Source organism: Balaenoptera physalus (assembly GCF_965194825.1).
Source record: "Balaenoptera physalus genome assembly, chromosome: 1".
Taxonomy (NCBI): Eukaryota; Metazoa; Chordata; class Mammalia; order Artiodactyla; family Balaenopteridae; genus Balaenoptera; species Balaenoptera physalus.
The window spans coordinates 120,651,988-120,671,272 of record NC_138882.1 but is presented as its reverse complement, the minus strand read 5'-3'; the positions used below and the strand labels follow the sequence as shown (position 1 = coordinate 120,671,272).

Genomic DNA, 19,285 nt, shown 5'->3' with positions numbered 1-19,285 from the left:
GTATGTCAGTGATTAGACCATTTTTATAATTTGATAAAGGCTATGAATTCTACAAATAATTATATGAGACAACCTTGCAAATATCCAGATACAAGATGGCAAGTACACGTGGTCAGATGAAAGTTCTTGAATGTAAAGCCACATGAGGCTAAAGATCCACAACATTACAGTATGAAGAGTAAAACCCCACCACACACCGCTACGAGCCCGATGGCAGAAACGGCTTTTCCATTTCATTTCCTGATCTCACAATCCTGTGTTATATAACATGTTTTAAATGAATGAATTTGTCTCCTTGATGAGTTTCCCAGTCCTCAGTTTTAAAGAGGAAATGGAAAAGACTGTGGTTCCCGTGTAAAAAAAAGGTTGTATGTGTAAGCTTTTCACATGTCTCATTTTTATTCAATCCAAAATAAACTTTGACCTTCTGACACTGTAGGTGGCTCCTAGGGGAAGGACTTTTGGACCAAACCAGAACATAACTGTGGCGTGTAAATGAATGCTCGTGGTCACGCCCTTTCAAAACCACAGTATCCCCACCCCTTCTGCACAGTGCAGATCAAAAATACCTATCAGAAGACTCAAAATCCTTCCACTTTGTTTGGATCACTTAATTAGGAAAAAGTAAACAAAATAACTTATCCAGACTCTATTCATAAACAATTAGTAATTGCTCTTTTAAAAGGCCTGCAGCGTTTTGACATTTCAGTTATATAATCCCAAGTGATTTCAGAGGACAACTAAGTTGGACACTTTTCCATTTAGCTTTCTCTTACTTTATCTTCCTTTAGGGTATAAGCATGCAGCTTATTAAGCTATAGGTTCCATGGAAGTCCATGAGTTGTGTTAGTGTCAGTCACTGGTACTATTGTTTAGTGTCTGTATTTAAGGTACTGAGTCACTCACAGCACATGCCCTGGGAGACCTTGAACCAGACCCAGCTTCTGACACTCTCATCAAATCACAGTTCCCAGCTCAGCCAGCTTGAAGCCTCGTGTCTACCTCAGAATCCACATCTGTAGAAATGTACCCATTTTCTTTCCGAAAGAAAACATCCAAACATGCCATTGTGTTGACACATCATTAGAAACAATAGTGTCTTTAAAAGGAAATTAGCCTGATCAGGCAAAGCTGTTGCTAATTTTCTTTTTCTTTTCTCACCTCCATCATCCTCTTCTTTCCTAATTCCTCAAAAACAATACCTTTCTAGGCAAAAGCATCTTCAAAGCAAAAAAAAAAACAAGGAAAGGCCCTGGTTGAGAAACTCCAGGCCTGAAGTTCAGTGCTCTCCAAAGAGACTCAGGAGACCTACCAAACTAGCCAGAGTTGCTTAAGATTTTATTTTGTTTGTTTAGTATAATTGCAATTACAATGATAATAGTAATCATTATAGCTACAATTTGTTGCTTACTATGTATGAAATCAGTACTAACGTTATTCCTATATGACAGGTGAAGAAATAGAAGATTAGTAAATTCATCAACCTGCCCAAAGTGAATTCTTAACCATCAAGTTATATCATCTCACATTTTCTTTTTTTCTTCCGTCCTTTTAATTTTATTTCTTGCCTTATTCTAAAAAGAGAGTTTGAAGTAGAGATGTTATTTACAGTGTACCAGTAGCAAATTATTAATTGAAGTAGTATTTTCCCTGTCTATTCATCATAAACACATACAAGAATATTATTAATAGTTTTAAACGATCATTATCAGATTGTTGGGTTTGAATAAATTGTAGCAAGAAAAACGGTGGGGCGGGGGGCGGTGACTATTAGACCTGAGCTCTAGTCTTAGCTCTGTCACTTCTTTCCTCATCGCCTGACCTTGGGAGAGCCATGTGACCTATCTGAGCCTCAAATTTGTTATCGGTAAAATGGAAATAGCATCTATCCTGACCACATTATAGGGGTAAGTAGAATATATTACAGACTCTATAAAGTGCCACACAGGTGTCAGGTAGACGTATCACTACATGTACAGTCCTAGATGCTGGGAAACTGCAGGCGGTCTTGCTCCCACCTTGGAAGGGTTAGCAGTTCACTGTGGCGGATTGAAAACGGGGCATATTCTAAGTTAGGCGTGCTCAGGATTCAGCCTATCAAACGGTGTGAGCGTGGCATGGGGACTGTAATTTCCCATGGTTGAAGTGGCATACTCTCAACTCACTGAGGGGGCATTGTCATAATGAGCCCTGGGGACAGGAATGATGCCTCTTTCAGCTTGTATCCCCAGCACCTGGCATGGCGCTTGGCACACAGTAGGTGCTCATCAGGCACAGTGAAATTAAACAAACTAGACAAATGAAATCTGATCAATGATCCAGAGGTGAAAATTAGCTTTCTTCCCAGACTCACGAGTCGGGAGCCTGCTCATTCAAATCCCATAGAAATGTTAACTTGGCAGCTCAGCAGAGTGTCAAAGATTTGGGATTTTATTCCTCACCACTCTGTTGCCTTTCTCTCCAATTTGGGCCAGCTCCATGCCAGAACAAGTCTGATATTTAAGCCTAAGCAAATAACGAAATAGAGAAAGCAACTGTGACAACACAGTTCCTAATAGATGTAACAGTGAGGCAGAAAGGGGAGCAGAGTGGCTTTAAGCTGTGGAAGGAAAAGAAAAAGTGATTGTGAGAAATCCTGGGAAACTGTCAAACCCACAGTTTCTACGGGTACCAGAGTCCTCCTTGTGAAAATAATGACAAGTGACACCCGAGCTGCCTTTTTATGGCTTTCTATACAAAAGGCATTTGTGCCTCTGAGCACAAAGGTTGGAAACACAGAGCTGGCAGTGCCAAGGAAGGCAGGTTAGGATGTCATGGAAGGCCAGCCTGGAGGCAGAGTCCAGAAGCAAGAGGGCTCTGGGGTGTAGCTTATTAGAATGATTCAGGGTGGGGTTGTGCCCATCAAGTTTCTTGAAGGGGTTCATCTCTACCCCACAAAGACACCCTGGGGTTTGAAAACTTCATGCCACCCCTAAAGTACCCTCTGAATGGACCAGGAAGTGTTTCAGATGAGTTGATCCTAGAACAGTCCTCTGTCCTATAGGTCACATCCCAGGACAAGATCAGCCTTTATCCAACTCATGTTCTCTTTCCAAACTGAACTTGGGTGAGTCATGGCGTGAGATGAGGCGGGGGGGTGGGTGGGGGGAGAGGTGAAAGGGCTATTCATGTCTGATAAAGCATTTATCTCTTGTTCAGCACTTGGTTAGACTCCAGAAAATGCTACCCAGGATGGAGAGTCTCTGCCAAGGCCATGCCCCATGTTCAGCATCTCTGAGACACAGGAAAATTGAAACAAAAAGCAGAGAAGCAGAGGGAAAACAAACTCCTATTCTCTCCCTGGAATGTAATGATTCTACAGCATTTGTAGCCTAGGGGTGGACAGCTCTCTATTGAGTACACCATATGCTTCACGTATGAATGTAATCTAGATTCATATTTAGAGCAAAGCTATCACTCAGCTTGAAATCATTTCAATAAATTCATTTGGTCAGTGCACAAGTACCATCAAGAGGATGATTTATCCTTTCTTACTCACAGAGAGCCTAAAACACCTTCTTCTACCAACCTTTCACCCTACGAGACAGATCCTATTATCCTCCCTCATTTTAATGAACTGAGGTTTAGTGAGATTAAGTAATACGACTACCGGATTTGAATTAGGAACCATGGGATTCAAGAGCACACTCTCCTAAGAACTCTACAGCACAGCTGTTGAAGCCTGAGAAACTTGACTTACACATTTTCCGAATGTGGACACTGAGACTCAGGGATTGCCCAAGTTGACAACTGAGGTACATGCATTCAACCATATCTTTCTCACTCCTGAACCTATACTCTTTCCATGGCATGCAGCTGCATTACCAAGCTTCAAGATAGAAATAAGGACTTCTAAAGCTGCCTTATTTTTTTTTTTAACATCTTTATTGAAGTATAATTGCTTTACAATGGTGTGTTAGTTTCTGCTTTATAACAAAGTGAATCAGTTATACATATACATATGTCCCCATATCTCTTCCCTCTTGCATCTCCCTCCCTCCCACCTCCTTATCCCACCTTTCTAGCTGGTCACAAAGCACTGAGATGATCGCCCTGTGCTATGCGGCTGCTTCCGACTAGCTATCTATTTTACATTTGGTAGTGTGTATATGTCCATGCCACTCTCTCACTTTGTGCCAGCTTATCCTTAGAGCAGCCAATATAATTTGAATAGGCATATGCAAATTAAGCACTACTGTTATGTAAATACCCTCCTTTGCTTTTCTTAACAGTTTCATACACAGCTGGCTGTTGCCTTGAGGAAATCCTGGTTAAGAGCAGTGCTATAAACTGAATGCTTGTTTCTCATCTCTGCAAATTTCAAATATTCACCCACGACAAGGGCGTGCGTGCGGGTTCTGGGGATTAACTCTCTTTCCTAAGACAGACCTTAGTGGTCTTTTTTACCAGACGGTCAGAAAAAAAAAATTATCTAGCAGTTTCTCTCCCATCTCTCTTTCTAATAACTTCAGAGCCATCGTAAGCTGGCTGGTATGTGAAGAGTGAATGGCTTCTATCACAGGGAGACATGACCTTGGCAAACAAATTGGAAAGGCAGATAAAAAAAAAAAGGCAGATACTTTCTCATTTCCACCACTGAGCTCACTCCAAATAGTAGATTTTCACCCCGAAGCCATAGTCCTTGGAAGTGGTAGCAAACATTAAGTCTGGGTCAATAACTCCCTATAAATATCAATAGAGGCATTCCTTCAGTCAAGAAAAATTTTGCACTATCACCATTGGGTAGTATATCTCTTCTGTACATCATTAAGCAGAAAGGAGTTAATTGTGAGGAAAAGAGGAGGAGGGAGCCCTGCAGAGAAAATGAGGTATGTTTCATGTAGCTATATGTCTCCATCCCAGTAAAATATCATTAACATAGAACTAGGTTCCATCATGGAGGAGATAGTTTCTTCTCATCTCTGGTGTGGTTAATGTGGCTGCCCACTTGAGGGCTGTTATGGGCTGAGTTATGTCCCTCCGAAAAAGATACGCTGAAGTCCTAACACATCTTTGAAGTACCTCAGAATGTGCCCTATTTGGAAATAGAGTCATTGCAGGTGTAATTAGTCAAGATAAGGTTATACTTGGTTAGGGTGGGCCCCTATTTCAATATGACTGGTGTCCTTATAAAAAGATATGAAGAGACACACAGGGAGAATGCCATGTGATAATAACGGCAGCTATTGGAATCAGGCAGCTGCAAGCCCCAAAATGCAAAAGATGCCAGCCAAGGACCAGAAGCTAGGAAGAGGCAGGAAAGGATTCTCCTATAGGTTTCAGAGGGAACATGAACTTACCCACAACTTGATTTCAGAATCCTAGCCTCCAGAACTGTGAGACTATACATTTCTGTTTTAAGCCGCCCAGTTCATGGTACTTGGTTACGGTAGCTCTAGGAAACTAATACAAGGGTCTTTGGGTTCAGTCAGAGGCAATGAATTTAGCCCAACAGTACTGTGGTTTCTAGAGGCTAGAAATGAGGCTATAGCTCTCATTTTAATGACAAATGCCGAATATATATTATAGCCACAATGGAAGCCTTGAAGCAGTGTAACAGGGAAGAGCCAAATCTGACTACTTGTTGGAACTGTTTCTTTTACTTTAGCCTTTGCTTCCCATTGCTTTTGTTCACTAAAAGGATCCTGTCTATACGTAACGGCCTGCCATGGGGAACGCTGTCCCTCAGCCTGAATGTTAAACCAAAGTGCCTTTGATCAGGGAAACATCCGGACCCTGTCCACCCTGTGGATGGCTGCAAGAAAGAAGAAATTAACATATCCCCTCCCTGAGGCTGGCCATTCCAGGGGATATTTACAAAACTTCTGGCCTTTTTACTTCCTCATCTCCTCCCCCTCTGTGCTATAAAAGAAACTGGCATCCAAAGCTCGATAAGATGGTTATTTTGAGACTTCAGTCTGCCATCTTCTCGGTCTGCCGGCTTACCAAATAAAGTCATATTCCTTGCCTCAACACCTCGTCTCCGATTTATTGGCCTGTCGTGCGGCAAGCAGAGCGAGCTTGGACTCGGTAACATCAGCACTGTAGAAGGAGGAGGGTTATACAGAGCTGGGTCATCCCCGAGCTTCAACCAGAAATGCCCTCTCTCCTTACCTCAACCTCGTCTCCCTCAAGGACCACAAGAAAACACAGTTCCACATGAGTTAGTCCCTCTATTTATTTTACTAAATCACCATATATCCCAGTTGAAATTCTAAAACTATCAATTTTAGGCTACCTACCAGATGTCTTTACTCCTGTTCATAATGTTTAATCTCTGAGCTGTCCGTAACAAGCTCTACAAAGGGACAGGCAGCCCCATCCTGGCTTTTAAGATCATTTTGCATGTGTTTGTTAGCGATCATACCAGGCTTTACTAGAAATTTCAAGGAGGAAGAAGGAGAGATTTATACTGTAGAAATGTAGGGCTTCCCTGGTGGCGCAGTGGTTGAGAATCCGCCTGCCAATGCAGGGGGACACGGGTTCGAGCCCTGGTCCGGGAAGATCCCACATGCCGCGGAGCAACTAAGCCCGTGTGCCACAACTACTGAGCCCACGTGCCACAACTACTGAAGACCGCATGCCTAGAGCCCGTGCTCCACAACAAGAGAAGCCACCGCAATGAGAAGCCTGCGCACCGCAATGAAGAGTAGCCCCCACTCTCCGCAACTAAAGAAAGCCCGTGCACGGCAATGAAGAGCCAATGCAGCCAAAAATAAATAAATAAAATTAAAAAAAAAAAAAAGAAATGTAAAGAATCCTAACTGGAATAGTAAATGCCACCAAGGCATTTCACTGACCTCACCTGTTACTAGTCCCTCTGAGATTCTGAAGCAACATGAAAAACCCTCCAGTTGACAAGTAGCAAGAACCCCAGAAGAGATGTAAAGCATATGGAGCCAACACAGTCCTCAGATATCCGGAGAAAAATATGCTGTCCTCGTTTTCTTAGGTCAATGTCACAAGTTATGGGACCCACAAGAGAGATGAATGCTGCCCTGGTCTTCTGTAAATCTCTTTAAACTCTGAGATCCTAAGAGCAAATTTTGTTTTGTTTTGTTTTGTTTTGACTGTTTCAGCTGGCTTTGACTGGAGTTCACATTTTAGCAAATTCAAATGCTGGGCCAGCTGGTCCCTCTAATCTGCAATTTTTCTAACTCTAAACTACCAACCACATTCTTTGGAGTTTTCTGCTTCTTTTCAGTTGTAAAGGAAAAACCTCAGTCCAGTCTACCTCCTGTGTCTTTCTCTTTTACTTGCACACAGAACACTTCACTTCTGACACCTCTGGTCACCAAATATGTGGAGGTTTTCCCCACACCAAACATTCTTCATGACACCAGCTGGGTGTCCTACAGTTTAACTCAATTCTAACACTACCTACCTGGAGATATTGTAAGATCCCACAGGTTAAGGGCTCAGTCCCACAAGACTGCTCTTCACTTGAGATGCCAATCGCAAGTGACAGATTTCCAGGTTGCCCACAACTTCTGTCCAACTTGGCTACAAATCAGAGGTTCCCATAACCCCCTTCTTGGGATTGATTAATTTGCTACAGTGGCTCACAGAAATCAGGGAAACACTTACTTAAGTTTATCAGTTTGTTAAGGAATATATGATAAAGAATACAGATGAACAGTCAGACGAAGAGGTGCACAGGGAAAGGTCTGGGAGAGTCCTGCGCACAGCAGCTTCTGTCTCCGTGGAGTTGGGGATGTGTTTGCCACCCTGGAAGCTCTCCAAACTCCACACTTCTGGGATTTTTATGGAGGCTTTGTCACAGAGGCACGGTCCATCATTAACTCCATTTTCAGGCTTTCTCCCTTCTCAAAAGAATGGGGGTTAGGGCTGAAAATTCCAAGCTTCCAATCATAGCTTTGTTTTTCTGGTAACCAGCCTTCATCCAGGAGCCCAACAAGAGTCACCTCATTAGAACAAAAGACACTCCTATCACCCAAGAAATTACAAAGGTCTCAGGAGCCCTGTGTCAGGAACTGGGGCCAAAGACCAAATATTAGAACAAAAGATGCTCCTAGTGTTCTTATCACTTAGGCAATTACAAGGGTTTCAGGAGTTCCGCGCCAGGAACCAGAGACAGGGACCAATATATTTTCTATTATCTCACATTAGCTAAAGTCATTTCTTGGCAAGGTCTTCCTGAGATCATTCACCCCAGAAGTGAAGTGTTTAACACTGACCCACACATTTTATGGCATCATCAAAGCCATCCTTCATACTCCATTGACCTCAGCTTTCATTTAAAGTGAGTTCAGTTAGATAAATATTCCAAAGCTTAGACTCATATAGAGAGATGAGACATTAAGTTATTTTTTATTTGGAAAGCTTTTATTAATAGGACACAGCCCTCTTTTCGTTTCCCTAAACTGTTACTGTTTGCATTCCTTAAGGCCCCTCATTTGTCCTTAAAGTGGGGCATTTTTTATGATAGCTTTTATATTAATGTTTACACTATTGATTAATCAATTCAACTATGTGCCAGATAGTGTTCTAGATGATATGGATATAGTAGTGAATAAAGCAGAGAAGTCCCTGGGGTTTACAGAATTTATAAACCAAGACAAATTGTTATAAATTGCTAAATCTAATACAATGGTAAACCACCATCTTGGCTATACTTTAGAATCCACTGGAAAGCGTTAAAAAATTCCAATGCCAGGACTTCTGGTACCAGATATAACACAGTAGCTTAAATTAGAGTAATCCTTCCATTAAAAACAACTTTAAAAGCTAAACAAAGTACACAAAACAATTATGTGAAGTCATTGGAGAGCAACCAACTCTGGTAGGACTTAAGGGACTATGATTCCTGAGAGGAGGGAAGCACAGTTTCATAGTCACACTGGCTTTTTTCCCTTGAAAGGCAATCCCAGAGTGGTGAGAACTGCAGAAGCAAACCTAAAAGTCTTGTGCAATTTCCCCTCAAAGTATTGGATAACTGCTAAGCTGTGTATGTACGGGGCAAGAGTCCAAGAAACTCAGCAAAAAGCAACAGATGAAGGTTAAATTGCTGACAGAGACTTGAGCAGCCACATGGTGCTGGGCAGATGGATGATGGAGCTCCTCGCCAAGGTGCTGAGCCTTAGGTAAATACCTTAGAGCTTCATAAACCACAGAAGGTCTACCCTAGGAGTAAGGGGTATATCCAGAGGTGAGGGCTAAACTGAAATAGAACAGTCTTAACAAAGTCTAAAACCAGCCCTTGACAGGACTGCTCTGATCGTCTGGCTCTGCATATGTTGGGCAGAAGATATGTTAACCCTCTTTGGAGGAAGATGACACAATCCAGAGACTATAATTTTTAATACAGAATGTCTGGCACTTAATAAAGAAAAGCAAATTATTAAAAATCAAAAGAAAATAAAAACATACTGAGTATTTTCACTGCCCTAAAAATCCTCTGTGCTCTGCCTATTCATCCCTCCCTCTCTCCCCTGAAACCCCTGTCAGCCGCTGATCTTTTTACTGTCTCCATAGTTTTGCCTTTTCCAGAATGGCATATATACTTGGAGCCATACAATATGTAGCCCACATTTGTCCAAACCCATTAAATGTACAACACCAAGAGTGAACAGTAATGTCAACTATGGACTTTGGGTGATTATGACGTGTCAGTGTACGTTCATCAACTGTAATGAGCGTACCGTTCTGGTGGGGGATGTTGATGATGAGATGGCTGTGAATGTTGGGTGGGGCAGGGCATATATGGAAAATCTCTGCACCTCCCCTTCGATTTTGCTGTCATCCTTAAACTGCTTTATAAAAAAGTCTCAATAAAAAAAAAATTCAAAATTTAAAAAAAAAAGAAAAAATTAAAACATACCTGCAGCTGGTTCAGTTATTTTAAAGTACCTATCTAATATCTCTAACATCTATGATTAATGTGTTCAAGAAATAAAAGATACAGAAGAATCAAATAGAAATTCTAGAACTGAAAGATACTCTAAGTGAAATTAAAAATTAAGAACATGGATTTAATGCCAGTTAGACACAAGTGAACAGAGTATTAATGAACTGAAAGATGGAGCAGTATAAAACATCAAGACTAAAATTCAGAAAAACAACCTGATGCCGAATGACATCAACATTTTTGGGAGTGGGACACAGGGATCACTGTACTTTCAGGCCTCAGTTGTGAATCCATTGTGCAGCCTGTTGAGAATCCCTGCACAAGAGCTTAAACAGGAGGGGTGATATGCTTTGGACTTATGTTTTTAAATGACCACAGATCCCGTGAGGAAAATGAATTGAAGGAGATAGTGCAGAAGCAGGGACATCACGTAGGGTGATTTCGCCCTCAATTGATGTAGCAGCTTTCTAGTGGTAGAGGGCATATCTCAGGGCATACTTCATGGTACAAAATAAGATCCAAGGTAAACAAGAGCGACATAATATAGGACTTCCTGATGGATCAATGGAAGGTGGGGATGAAAGAAGAGGACAACTTATAAAACTAAGTGATTCTCATCCAGGAGCAATTTTGCCTCGCAGGGACATAGGGCAAAATCTGGAAACCTGTTGATAAACCTCTACAGTGCATCAGACAGCCCTGACAACATAAATCCAAAATGTCAACAGGGCTGCTGTGGAGAAACCCTGGTTTAACTTCTTAAAAAGGTATGCCTTGCCCTCATAAACTAGCTCTTCCCTTTTGTGTGTCTGTGTTTTCAACTAACTGTAAAATTCTAGAGAGCAGAGACCATATCTTTTACTTTTTTATCTTCACCTGCTGTACCTCATACATTAAAAAAAAATTAAATAGGCTTTGTTTTTTAGAGCAGTTTTATGATTACAGAAAAATTGAGTGAAAGTACACAGAGTTCCCATATACCTCCTCTTCCCTGCACATACAGTTTCTCTTTTTATTAACATCTTGCATTAGTGATACATTTGTTACAACTGATGAACTAATATTACCACATTATTATTAACTGAAGTCCACAGTTGTATTACATTTTTTATACAAATAATACTTCTCAATAAATAATCAGTTACTGACTAATCTAATCATTTGTCAAGGAACATGACAATAAAAAAAAAAGGAAGAAGGGAACTACCAATTATTGAGAACCTATTCGATACCAAGCACTATGCAAGTCCATATAGGTATATAAAACTCATATGTATCTATATGTAATATTATTATATAGAACCATGTAAATAACTGTGAGTTGGGTATTATAATCTCAGTTTTAAAGATGAGAAAATTTAGGCTCAGGAATTTTACATTATTTGCACAAAGTCACACAGCCTGGTAAGTGGAGAAGTTGGAACAAAACTTCTCCTATATTCAGGACCCATATTCCTATAATTACAACAAATACTCTTTTCCCCTCCTTTTTTTTTTTTTTTTTCACATTTCCTGTTTTAAAATGTCTTCCCCTGCTTCTGGTGTACAGTCCCAAGGAGTGAGTAGTCCCACAAGTCCTTTTCCAGCCTCAACTCTCAACTCCATCGCTGGAGGTCCATGTGGTTCCCGTCTGGGCCAAGCGGCTACTCCACCCCCTGATACTTTTCAGCCAGGCTAACACACCCACACGATCCGTAAAATCAAGTTGCAAATGCTAGCAGATGTTCAACAGTGTCTTGGCTCCCACTCTCACCTCCCTTTTGATGCCGCCTAATTGAGCTCACTCTCATCAGTCCAATTCTGAACTCTTGGCTCTCTCTGTACTTGCCCTACACCCCAGATTAGGGCTCTTACTGGCATTTCCATGGAGGCTTTCTCCTCTGGTTCCCTGGCGTTTTCTGGCTTAGTCTGAATCTTCTACCCTGGTATCTCTCCTTGTCTCGGATGTGTCAGGGAAAGACACCTTTACTTCCTCTCAGACCTAAATCTGGTCTGGAATCTCAGTCCAGGGCAAGCTTTGACTCTCAGAATGTTACGGATGTTAAGGTTGGATGGAGTTGACTTCTATGAAGTGTGGACGGAGACTCTAGACCAGAAATAGTTCGTAAACATTCTTTCTGCCCTCAGCCTCAGGAGCCTCAGGAGATGCTGGAATTTAGAAACAGCCCACACCAGAGCACTAAAGCTCCAATGTGAACAACGTGCCGGGGCAGTCCCATATTCCCACCCACCTCGTTCACTTCTTTGTTTCTGTATGTATTTTTCTTCTCCCTCTAAATTATAAATTCCCATGGGAGTAAGAATCATTTTCATTCCTACCATAGTTTCCTTTTCTTAAAATTCCAAGATGTGTATAAATATGTTAAGCTTCTATAAAGCTCATTGTTCTCATCTGCTTCTTTTGAATGATATTGAAAAACCCCAATTCTTTGCCTCTACAGTGACATCATTTCACTGTAAATGCATTCGCCACCATCGTCAAAAGCACTATTGAATACACTACAGCAACTTCAGCATCGGGTCCCAGGGATGGATCTTGTTTTCCTTCCCCTTCCTAAGCTTCTCTCTTGTCCTTTTAGTAAACGCTGGGAGAACTGAAATTTATCTAACAAAAATTCTTCTCATCAATTATAGCTATTGCTTCGGTGTCGTCTCAACAGAGCCAGCAGTCCTTTGGGTTTTCCTTCATTCCTTCTCTCTTTCCCTTTCTCTTCCCATGCTTACCCCTCCTTCAGCTTTCTTTCCCTTCCTACTTGTCCTGTAGTGCTGCTGATGTTCCCTTATAGGGGATTGGTTTCAGGAGAATGGTGAAAAAATTGCAATGCTCATGAGAATCTTGAATCTTAAGTTTCCATTTCTTCTAGACATTTTGCTTCTTCCTCTCCCAAGTCAGTCTGGTCATTTTGTGCTATTTCTGGCAGCTCATATGCTTGGGGAAAAAAATGCAATAGGAGGGAGGGAAAACAGAATTTTCTGTTTGTGAAATAGGATAAAGAGGCAAAATCTGGTTAGTTAAATAAAACACCAGATCTTGGATGGAACATGTTCTCTTTTAAAAAAAAATATTGTTAAATATACCAGACATAAAGTTTATAAAACATAATATATAATTAAAAAAATAATGTGCAACCACAAAGGGTATTTCTCTCCTTAAATGATGCTCAGGCTGAAAACTTTACAGTCATCCTTGACTCTTTTCTCACACCCACATCCAATCAATCAGCAAATCCAGTTAACTCTACTTTCAAAAGCAGAGAAACGGACCCCTTTTCTCTACCTCAGCTGTGCCGTCAAGATTCAAGCCACTATCACCTCTCGCCTGATTATTCCAAGAGAAGATCTCCTTGCTTCACCCTTGGCACTCTCTACAAGCTACTCTTAACACTACAGCCAGAATGATTCTTTTAAATGACTAAGTCAGAGCCTGCTACTCTTCAGTTCAAAAACCTGCAATGGCCTCCCACGAGACCTAGCACAGGAGTTAGCAAGCCACAGCCTATAAATCAAATCCAGTCACCATCTATTTTTGTAAAGTTTTACTGGAATACAAAAACAACCATGTCCACTCATTACATATTGTCTATGCTACTTTCATGTTACAACAGCAGAGTTGAGTGTTTGCAACTGAGACCCTATGGCCCATAAAGCTTAAAATATTTACTATCTGGTCCTTTACAGAAGAAGTTTGCCAATCTCTGACCTAGCATCTAATAAAGCCCTATAAAGCCCTGCTGACACCTCTCTGACCATATTGCTTATTCTGTTTCAGCTGCAGTGCCCTCCCCATGTCTTCCTGAAGACATCAGACATGTTGCCATAATAAGTCCATTGCACTGGCTAGCCCCTCTGCCTAAAATGTTACTCACCCAGAGAGCCATGTGGCTGACTCTCTCATGCCCTTCAAATCTTGGCTCAAACGTCACCTCAATGAAGCCTCATCTCATTTAATTCTGCAAACCATACGCTCACTCTGCTCTGTCTTAACTCCCTCACCTTCTTATTTTTTCCATAGAACTTATCACCTTCTAAAACAATAATAATTTAATAATTTATTTCATTCATTTTTTTGTCTTTTCTTGTAGAATATGTTCTCCATAAAGGGCTCTTGTACTCCTACGTGCTTATAGCAGTACCTAGCATATAGCAGGCATTTAGGAAATATTGGTTTAATGAAATGATACTGAAGTAATACAGAACATTACCATGTCTTTGAATCCCTCTTTGTGTCCTTCTATAATCATACCCCTTACCCACCCTCCTCCCATGTAAATACTCTCTGGATAATTTCTTTTTTTTTTTAATGGACCGAGTTATTTAATTAGGTTCCTTGTGAGAAGTTTAGAACACTACTTTGTGAGGATAAATTTCATTTGTGAGAGCGAGCACAGAGCGGAGGTAGCCCTGGAGCTGAGGAACAGCTTTGATTCTTTGCAGAATTTGTGCGTCCACAGCTTTCTGGTCAACCTTGCGCTGCTCTGTAATCTTGTATTTCTCTCTCTCTGTGTCAAAGATCTCACTTTCCTGGTGCCTGGGCTTACGCAGCTTCTTCTTCTTGAAGTAAGCATCAGTGAGATGTTCTGGGATTTTCACACCACTGATATCAATTTTGGTGGAGGTGGCAATGACAAATTTCTGGTGTGTTCTCCGCAGAGGAACTCGATTGAGGGACAGAGGTCCAGTCACAAGTAGCAAGTCACTGCTCAGCTGCTTCAGGAAAATGACCCTCTTGCCTCTGTGGCGCCCAGTGAGGATGATCAGGACGGTCCCAGGAGTGACGCTAGCACGCAGTTTTCTCACATGCTTACTGAAGGGTTTTTTGCAGTGACTCAACAGCTTTCGAGGCACATCTTCCGTAGGATAATACCTAGGCATTATTTCTTAATCTTTTTCTTTATTTTTTTGCTTTTCTTTATAGTTGGATCGAGTTTTATATATCCCTACAAAATATATTCTGTAAAGTCAGCTTTTTAACTTTATATAAATTGAATACTTGTATGTCTCCTTCTGAGACTTCCTTTTTTTCCCTCAACATTATTTATAACATTCATCCATATTGATGCAAATAGTTATAATGCACTAATTTTCACTGCTGGATGGTATTCCAGTGTATGAGTACACTCCAATTCATCCATCTTTTCTACAGCACATGTCTATTTAGGCTGTTTCAGTTTTCCCCCATAAACTACACTGGCAGAACATTCTTATATACATCTTCTACACAGATGTAAGATTTTTCGTAGGGTTCACACTTAGGAATGGAATCACTGGGTAGCAGGGATGTGCATGTTCAACTTTGCTGGCTAATGCCAAATTGTTTTCCACAGAATTACATACATTTACACTTCTACTAGCAGTATAAAAGAGTTCTAGAGCTCCACATCCTCAGTAACACTTGGATTTGTCAGGCTTAGCCAGTCGTGGTGTACAATGGTAACTCATTGTGGTTTTAATTTGTATTTCTCTGGTCCCTAAGAAATTGAGAATCTTTTCATATGTTTATGAGCCATGTGTTATCCCTTTTCCATGAAATACCTGTTCGTCTTTTTTCCTATTGGGTTGTTTTTCTTTTCCTTACTGAGTCATATGAGCTTTTTCTCAAAAAGCGTTAATTTTCTCAAAGCATTGTATTTGAGGCCAATTGCACTACACAGCTTCAAGGCACCTAAGGGCAAAACTGTCTTGAAGTTTAACACTACCAATAATGTATAATGATGATCCTGACTCACCAAGAAAAATTTACACAACACTTGTTGACTAAGTAAATGAAAGAATAAATAAATACTCAGTAGTGTCTGTTAAAAGGGCGGTCCTGGTTTAAGTTAGGCAAATAAACAACATCTTTGAGGAATATTTTAATTAAATATAGGTAAAATGAAAATAAGGGTGTGTACATAAATTTCTCTGTGGAATTGATCATTTCCTAAAGATGTCCAATAAATGAGGTTGAGTTTCCATACAACAATTGACCTCATAAGCATAATTAGCTAAAGTATAATACATGCTACATATACTAATCTTTAACTTGTCTTTTTCATTACATTAGAAAGACTTTTTTCTTTTATAGTTCTGGACAGAAAAAATGATGAAAATTGGCATTAATAAGTAATTTGTGAAGTAATACCCAAATTACATTTTTGGTAATTCTGATTTTCAACAATTCCAATAAAAATCTTTTTAAAAAATTAAAAATTTAAAAGAAAAACAAAAAAAGGTCAAGCAATAATTTTAATAAGAAATTTTTTTAAATCTGATAAATAATATACTAGAATGTAATATATAGTACAGAGAATATAACCAATATTTTATAATAACTTTAAATGGAGTATAATCTATGAAAATATCGAATTGCTATATTTTATACATGAAACTAATATAATATTGTAAACCAACTCTACTTCAATAAAAAAAGAATTAAAACAAATCTGAAAGTGACTTTTGAACTCATGACTTCAAGAGCATATTAGTATTATTTAAAGAAAATTATCTTAACTAAGAATAGAAAGATGACTTTCCAGTTTGAAAGGGCCCGCTAAAATAAATGAAAATAGACCTACATTAAAACACGTAACTATGAAATTTTAGGACACTAGAGTTAAACAGAACATGTTTAAAGTTTACAGTGATTAAAAAATAAATACATAAAACAAAAAAAAACAGTTCACCTAGAAAGTACTGACAATCAGAAAAACACCCAATTATAAAAGCAATGGAGCTTTAAAATTGGGAGAAAAAAATATTTCTGACCTGTATTGGTAATTCTATACCAAATCAAATTATCAATCAAATGTAAGGGTGGAATAAAGACATTTTCAGGTATGCGATATCCAAAAACAAAAGCCATTCTTCCCCTTTTAGAAAACATTACTGGACAATGTGCTTCTACAAAATGAGGGAGTAAAACAAGTAGGAAGAACACATGGAATCCAGGAAATAGAGAACCCATCACCATAGTGAGGGTAAGAGTATCCCAGGAAGACAGTGAAAGGAGATTAAGATCCCAGGAATTTGGTTACATAGAAGGTCTGGAGAGCAACTAGCCCAATTTGGAACAACAGGATGCAGGACTTCAAGAGAAATGTCTTCCACAAACTGAGAGATTGCCAGATGCATTCAAATGTAGTGAAAGGACACATACTTTTTATAAGCATTTTGGGATGAACTAGTGCTACTAGGAGGAAAACTAAGCAAACAGGCAAGCAATGAAATTACTACCTTTAGGGAAACAAAAAATTTGTGTAAGGAAGGAAATGCAGTTGTATGTAGTCATATTCATTATCTGACTTAACTGTGAATAACAATGTAAAATTTGAATATCTAACCAACATTTATGATCTCTATAAGAAGGATGGAAGAGGCGTGGTGTGTGTGTGTGTGTGTGTGTGTGTGTGTGTGTATCTATGAAAGGAGTGTTAAATCCTTTATTCCCACAGTGGGAAATCAATGAATAATGATTAAAATTTTACAAATAACCAAGAACTGTAGTGTAAGGATGTTATTTAGATACGTAGAGGTAAATTCCCAAATAAACAGTTAAGAATGGTAAAAGCGGGGCTTCCCTGGTGGCGCAGTGGTTGAGAATCTGCCTGCCAATTCAGGGGACACGGGTTCGAGCCCTGGTCTGGGAAGATCCCACATGCCGCGGAGCGGCTGGGCCCGTGAGCCACAACTGCTGGGCCTGCGCGTCTGGAGCCTGTGCTCCGCAACGGGAGAGGCCGCAACAGTGAGAGGCCCGCGCACCGCGATGAAGAGTGGCCCCCGCTCGCCACAACTGGAAAAAGCCCTCGCGCAGAAACGAAGACCCAACACAGCCATAAATAAAATAAATAAATAAATAAATTTATTAAAAAAAAAAAAAAAAAGAATGGTAAAAGTGGCTGACTGAAATTCAGAGTGGAGGATGCAGAGGGGATGAACACTTCCACTTTATGATTCATAGTTACTAGGTTTTTAAACTTACATGTTCATCTTAGATAAAAATAAAAATTAAATTATTCAATATATAAACAAGTAAAATAAAAGAAATATTATGTTATCACCAGTATGAGATATCTCCTGTTAACAGGGGAGTTTCTGGGGCCTGGAAAGAGAAAAGTCCAGGCTTGGAGATAAGATCAGCAGGCAGTGTAAGAGGCTTTTCTCAAGGTTAAACTATTTACTAGAGACACACACACTGCTCAGACCCAGTGTGCTGACTCTAGCCCACTTTAGTTTACACTAAAGTTTTCAGAGTATGATTAAATATTCATCTGTAGAGTTTTACTCCTTCTGGATGACACTATATAAACATTAGTGAAAATGGGAATACAGTCTCAGAATTAATATTTCTTGAATACCTACTATATGACATCCACTTAACATACCTTACCCAGTTTTATTTTCACAATAATCTGATGAAGTAGTAGTCATCCCCATCTTACAAATGAGGAAACTGAGGCTACCTTGCTCAAGGTCACACAGGTAACAAGTTTGGATCTGGGCTTGGAACTCAGATTTGCCTGACTCCAAAGTTTAAGTCCTCTCAGCTTCTCTTCCTTACATGACTATAAGGGGGCATGATGGAGGTGGTAACAATCAAGGATCAGGTCTTTTACATTGCAAATATGTCCAGTGGTGGGTGTGGCACCATCTGGCCTAGGCTTGTGGGTAGATGGTAAGGGTGCCTTGCCCCTACCACTTGTGTAGCTCTACAATAGGATTTATCACATCTATCACAGTTAATCATTTGCACATCTGTCTCTCCAGACTGAAGAGCTTCACCACGACAGGTAGTGAGTCCCACCCATCTGTGCAGACTCAGCACCTGCCATAGAGTCAGTGCTCAAGAAATGTGTAGTGGACAAACCTGTTAGTTTCAGGCTAAGGCATTAACAGTATTTCATGTTCTTTCTGGACAAACTTGGCTGTATCTAATTCCCCATCCTTAGTAAGTCTTGATGGTTGATGGTTTAACTAGAAAGCATTAGAGGGGCATTATTAATCAAAATCAATGTTTATAAATCTTTTCTCTGAAGTAGTCATTTTATAATTTTAGTGCATAATAATCAGCTTCTTTCATTTTTGCCTGAAGTCAGTAGTTTCATAGACCTTCCAATCTGCTCTACCTTCTCAATTTTGAATCACCCAAGCTAAAAGCTGGAGCACAGTCTTGATCCCACCCTTCCCTTTCCCTCCACATCTATTCAAGCTTGAAGGCTTACTAATTCCACTTCTTTAACCTTCCCTTCTCTCCATTCCCTCAGCCTTAGCTTAGACACGCATATTTCTCTGGGATCAATGCTGTGTCTTTATTCAATCTCCCTTTCCCCAGGCTATCCCCACTCTACATGAGGGAAAAGTGTAATGGGAGACTGAAGGAGAGCACTTAGTTCTGACTAGAGG

The 19,285-nt window shown here is 40.1% G+C and overlaps 1 pseudogene across 1 annotated transcript; it reads right to left on the bottom strand.

The window, feature by feature from the left end:
- Nucleotides 1-7,083: 7,083 nt before the first annotated feature.
- Nucleotides 7,084-17,868, bottom strand: LOC309642622 (large ribosomal subunit protein eL6 pseudogene; annotated as a pseudogene). Its single transcript has one exon. The product of its transcript is annotated as a large ribosomal subunit protein eL6 pseudogene (transcript).
- Nucleotides 17,869-19,285: the final 1,417 nt, after the last annotated feature.